Source organism: Alexandromys fortis, unplaced genomic scaffold (assembly GCF_014885135.2).
Source record: "Alexandromys fortis isolate MF-2015 unplaced genomic scaffold, M_Fortis_MF-2015_v1.1 scaffold_7, whole genome shotgun sequence".
NCBI lineage: Eukaryota > Metazoa > Chordata > Mammalia > Rodentia > Cricetidae > Alexandromys > Alexandromys fortis.
In genome coordinates this window covers 9,150,811-9,157,080 of record NW_026067920.1, presented here as the reverse complement: position 1 = coordinate 9,157,080, position 6,270 = coordinate 9,150,811, and positions in this window count along the sequence as shown.

Here is a 6,270-nt window from a genome sequence, read left to right as displayed (position 1 = left end):
ACCCGGGCCTCTAGATTATCAGTTCCTTCCAGGGCATGCTGTTATCAGTCATTCTGATCGTGGTTGTTGTGGGGGCTGTGCCACCAGCAGGAAGGGAGTCCTCTCTGGAGTGTGGTTAGTTATCTCTTCTGCTGGCCTTGAGAGCAGAACACAAGCTGTAAAGTTCCTAAACTAAAATCATCAGTAAACTGAGGTGAAGGTGAGCGTGAGGAGTTAGGAATATTTTAAATGAGGTAAAACTAGGGCAGCTTATTCTGTCTATCTCAGCAGCTGTGAGTCAGCAGCTTGGGCAAGTAGTAATTCTGTGTCCTTGGATAGCTGTGAATAACTTTTTTTTTTTTTGAGACAGGGTTTCTCTGTAGCCTTGGAGCCTGTTCTGGAACTAGCTCTTGTAGACCAGGTTGGCCTCGAACTCACAGACATCCACTTGCCTCTGCCTCCGAGTGCTGGGATTAAAGGCTTGTGCCACCACCGCCCAACGATATCTGTGAATATCCCTTTTTTAAAGATTTATTTATTTATTGCGTATACAGTGTTCTGTCTGTCTCCTTGCTAGCTATATGAGGGCACCAGTCTCATTACAGATGGTTGTGAGCCACCATGTGGTCACTGGGAATTGAACTCAGGACCTCTGAAAGAGCAGTTAGTGCTCTTAACCTCTAAGCCATCTCTCCAGCCCCATCTGTGAATATCTTAAATGAGGTGCTTTTTCATGGACCCTAAGCACTGACCAAATGCCCGTCAAGAAGGATACCTGCAGGAAGGCAGCCCTCTGTGTTTACCTAGGGGAGAGAAATGAAGGCCTGGCGGTGGGAAACCATTTTCACATGTATTTATGTAGCAGAATGTGATCAGTAAGCCCCAAAGGCATAGGAGACAGTTCTGAACTGTGGGAATTAATTCCCAAATATGTAACAGAAGGGGAGTTAGCTACAGCGAAAATCTACAGCAAAAAAAAAAAAAAAAAAAAATCCACTTTATTCACAAAGCGCTAACACCAAAAAGCCTTGCCTGTGGTTTAACCTTCATCAAAGCCCTTGGTTCTGATAAGTCCCTCATGAAAAGATGGCTGAGCAATGACTGGATAATGTTGCAGCTTGTAGCACTTGTTTGTGCTCCTCATTCTCCTCCCAGATTTCTCCTTCTGTTTATACTCTCTGTCTGCCAGCCGGTCCCACCTGTTCTTGCTCCTGTCTTGCTATTGGCCGTTCATCTCTTTATTAGGTCCATCAAGTGTTTTAGACAGGCAAAGAATCACAGCTTCACAGTTAGTCAAATGCAGCATAAACAAAAGTAGCACGCTAGAAATTAATATTCCCTAACATAGTGGTCTGGCCACATGTACGCCTGCACACCAGAAGAGGGCACCAGATCTTATAGATGGTTGTGAGCCACCATGTGGTTGCTGGGAATTGAACTCAGGACCTCTGGAAGAGCAGCCTTCAGAGAGCGTTTATATGGTCTGAATCACTGTGTGATAACGTGGACTGTTTCTCTCGTAACCAGAATCCACACGTCCAGGAATCGAGGGGGGGGAATTAAAAGGGCACCACATACCAACACCCTATGAGCAAAAGCTGTGTCTCGGGTTCCCAGGACCTGTGCTCTGCAGGCATAGAAATCTAGAACTATTGATCCAGTGCCCACATGGCGGCTCCATACTATCTGTAACTCCAGTCCTATCCAGTTATTATCTGTAACTCTGATGCCCTCTTCTGACCTCCAAAGGCACTGGGCACAAACACACACTGACATATGTGCAGGCAAAAAAGCCACACACACACTTTTTTTTTTTAATTTTAGGGGAGAAGGGGTTTTTGTTTCTTTTTTCTTTTTTTTTTTTTTTAACAGGGTTTCTCTGTGTAACACCTCTGGCTGTCCTGGAACTTGCTTTATAGACCAGGCTGGCCTCAAAACCACAGAAATCATCCTGCCCCTGCCCCCTGAGTGTTGGGATTAAAGGCAGGCGCCCTTTAATCTATGCCCAGCTTTTTTTTTAAAGAAAATCTAAAAAGTTATATTGTTGGATGTGGGCATTGGTCCAGACTACCAGGGAAGAACCACAGCAAAAATACGAAGAACGAGCAAGGAGGGAGGGCAGCAAGCCCCTCATGATATCTCTTAGTAGCGCTATTTCTCTGATTAACTTGGATGGGACGCCACAACAGAATCCAGGCAGGATGACAAATGACCCCCAACACTTCAGGAATAGATCTATGGGACACCCCTCCCAGTAAAGAACTAACATCTGCCAACATCTGCTTGCTGAAGGTGAAGGAAGTGAAGGATGGGTCATAGCAGAAGGTAGTTATAAATCGGCTATGCTTCCTAGTTTTATGTCATTTGGAAAGAGGGAACCTCATCGGAGAAAATGCCCCCACTAGGTTGGCCTAGGAGCAAATCTGTGGAACATTTTCTTGATTAATGATTGATGCGGGAGGGCCCAGCTTACTGTAGGCAATGCCACCCCTGGGCTGGTGGTCCCCAGTGCTATAAGGAAGCAAATGGAGCAAGCCATGGGGAGCAAGTTAGTAAGCAGCACCCCTCCAAGGCTTCTGTAGCACTTCCTGCCTCCAGATTCCTGACTTCCCTGTACAACGGGTGAAATAATCCATTTCCTCCTCAAGTCGCTTTTGGCCATGATGTTTATCACAGCAACAGAAACTCTAAGACAGCAGGTGTTGAGCACACATCTGTCATCCTAGCAGCCAGGAGGTGGGGTATTAGACCCTATCTTAAAAATAAAATATGAGCCGGGTGGTGGCGCACGCCTTTAACCCAGCACTCGGGAGACAGAGGCAGGGAGATCTCTGTGTGTTTGAGGCCAGCCTGGTCTGTAAGTCTGTAAGAGCTAGTTTCAGGACAGGCTCCAAAGCTACAGAGAAACCCTGTCTTGAAAAACAAAACAAAACGAAAGAAAAAGAAAAACAAACAAACAAATAAAAAAAACAAACAAGAAAGCAGAAAGCCAGGAATTGGGACACACACCTGTAATTGTATAATTGTAGCCTTTCTTGGAAAGAGTCTGGAGGACCAGGAGTTTAATGTCAGTTTGAGCAGCATAAGGAATTTGCGGCCAGCCTGAGCTACAACAGAGCCTGTTTCTCTCTCTCTCTTTCTTTCTTTCTTTCTTTCTTTCTTTCTTTCTTTCTTTCTTTCTTTCTTTCTCTTTTTTTAAAATATTTATTTATTTATTTTGTATACAATATTCTGTCTGTGTGTGCCTGACGGCCAGAAGAGGGCACCAGACCTCCTTACAGATGGTTGTGAGCCACCATGTGGTTGCTGGGAATTGAACTCAGGACCTTTGGAAGAGCAGGCAATGCTCTTAACCACTGAGCCATCTCTCCAGCCCTTTTTCTTTCTTTCTTTCTTTCTTTCTTTCTTTCTTTCTTTCTTTCTTTCTTTCTTTCTTTCTCTTTCTTTCTTTCTCTCTCTCTCTCTCTATATATATATATATATGTGTGTGTGTGTATGCATGTATGTATGTGTGTGTGCATATACATATTTTTTTAAGATTTATTTATTTATTTATTATGTACACAACATTCCTTCCATGTATGCTTGTATGCCAGAAGAGGGCACCAGACCTCACCATAGATGGCCACGAGCCACCATGTGGTTGCTGGGAATTGAACTCAGGACCTCTGGAAGAGCAGTCAGTGCTCTTAACCTCTGAGCCATCTCTCTAGTCCACTTTTTTTTTTAATTTTTTTTAAAGAAAATCTAAGAAGTTATAGTATTAGAGGTGGGCATTGGTCCAGACTACCAGGGAAGAACCACAGCAGAAATATGAAGAACGAGCAAGGAGGGCAGCAAGCCCCTCATGATATCTCTTAGTAGATATTATATATCTTATTATGATTTATAACACAAAAACAAAGAAATACAGATTGGGGCAGTGAGACGGTTCAGTGAGAAAAGTGATTACTGCCAAGGCTGACAGCTGAGTAGATGCCAGAACCCAAAGTGAAAGGAGAGAAGCCACCCGCACGAGCTGTCTGCTGGACCCACACGGGCACCATAGGGTGTGTGTGTGTGTGTGTGTGTGTGTGCGCGCACACACACAATGAGTATATAAACATAATGTAAAATACAAGGTGTTATAAATACCAGCTATGGGCTAGTGAACAGCTGAGCAGAAAGGGTTACGACTGTCACGAGTTTTCTGTCCTATTGGCTGAGAACATGTTTGCGCATCTGTACACACACACACACGAAGCACACATTCTTGGCTTCCCTATTCTTTTATCATGTAACACAATGCTGACTGAGTTAATATCGATACTAAATGTTGTTAAGCTACATTATCACATATATTAAGTTACGGGATGTCTGGAAAATGTATTCCTGAAGGGTCTTTACAGTCTATCTGGGAGGAAAATTAGTGAGTTTTGGGGGACACACAGGTTAGCTGTACCATGCTAGGCAGAATTATGATCTTTTATGGTCTTTGTGTGGAGATTAAGCACGGATAAAGGGAAGGATAGTGGAAAAGAGTGGACGGTGACGGCGGCCTTCCTCATCAGTGTGACTCCACTGGGAGGTGAGGAAGCGAACGTCTGGGTGTGTCCGAGAGGTATTTCTCCTGTGCGGCGGCAGTGACTGGGAAGAGAGTAGCAGAGAACCACCTGATGAGCTGGGGGCCCACAGGGGACGACGCTGGGAGAAGAGGAAGCCAGCAGGAACGCTCCACTCTTCCTGCGCGAGTGCAGCCACTGCTGCTGCCCTTGTCTGTAGCGAGCAGCATAGAGCCACACCTGAGGGAGATGTATAATCAACTCCTATGGCTAAAGTCTGACTTATGCCTGATCACACAATGATCATCAGCTGCCTGCATATACGTGGGCCTATGGGCAGTGCCCACCTGGCAATCCGGGATTGGCAGCCCATGCCTACTTAAGGGCTGGGAGAGGTTTGCCCAGAAAAAGAGAGAGGAAAGAAAAAGAGAGAGGAGAGAGGAAGGAGAGAGGGGAAAAGAGAGAGAAAGTGAATAAAGTCCTGGAATAAAACTGCAGTGAGAAGAGCTCCGGTGGTCGCGTCATTCCTTGCTGGTCGAGGGTGGACACAACACTTGTCGTGGCCAGCAGACTCCAGCCTCAGCCTTTCAGTGTGGGCTCCACACCTAGGACTCTTCAGGAAGCTTCCAGGCCTTCGGCACTGGACTGGGACCGCTGAAGCTTTCAGCTTTTTGGCTCAAATAACTACTAGTTTCTGTCTCTGTAGTGTATGGCTAACAGAGTAATTCCCATATATATTCAAATATATATGTATAATCTACATATATGTGTAGTATACATACCTAGGCACAGATAAAATTTATAATACAGATATACATGCCTAGGAATATATAACATATGAACAGGAGGACGAAGCAAGAGAATTGCTGTGAATTCAAGGCTACACATAGAATATATGAATATATCTATTGGCTCTGTTCTTTTTAGAGCTCATAAATATATATTTTTAAAATTACCAAGCTTGCATGATTTGATAAGCCATTTCTTTTTTCTCTTTTTTTTTTGTTTTTATGAACTATACATTTTTCTTTATTCCTCTCCCTTCCTCCCCTCTCTCCAGCTCTGTTCCTCTTAATAACCCTGACTAGCACACAATCATCCAGGACTTGTTAAAAGTATGTTCTAGGAGAGACATGGCACTGTGGTTTCGACGTGTCCCCTTTAGAATATCCGTGTATAGGGCTGGTGGGAAGACTCAGCAGGTAAAGCACTTCCTATCAAGCCTGATGATTGCGTTGGGTTCATGGAAACCACATGATGGAAGATAAGTGTTTCCTGCAAGTTGTCCTTTGACCTCCACACTTGGACCATCACACACACACATACACACACACACACACATACACACACATACACACACATAAAAACACAATACACACATACACACACATAAAAACACAATACACACACACACTTTTTAAAAATTCACATCTAAGAGTTACATAAATAATAGAATACTGAAAAAAAATAATAGAATACTGAATTCACTCTCCAGAACCAAAAGACAAAATAATGAAAATTCAGGTCTTACCTGTGTAGCAGCATAAAGAGATGTGACTTTGGGGGCGCCAGAGAGATAGTTCAGAAGTTAAGAGCACTGGCTGCGCCGGGCGATGGTGGCGCACGCCTTTAATCCCAGCACTCGGGAGGCAGAGACAGGCGGATCTCTGTGAGTTCGAGACCAGCCTGGTCTACAAGAGTTAGTTCCAGGACAGGCTCCAAAGCCACAGAGACACCCTGTTTCGAAAAA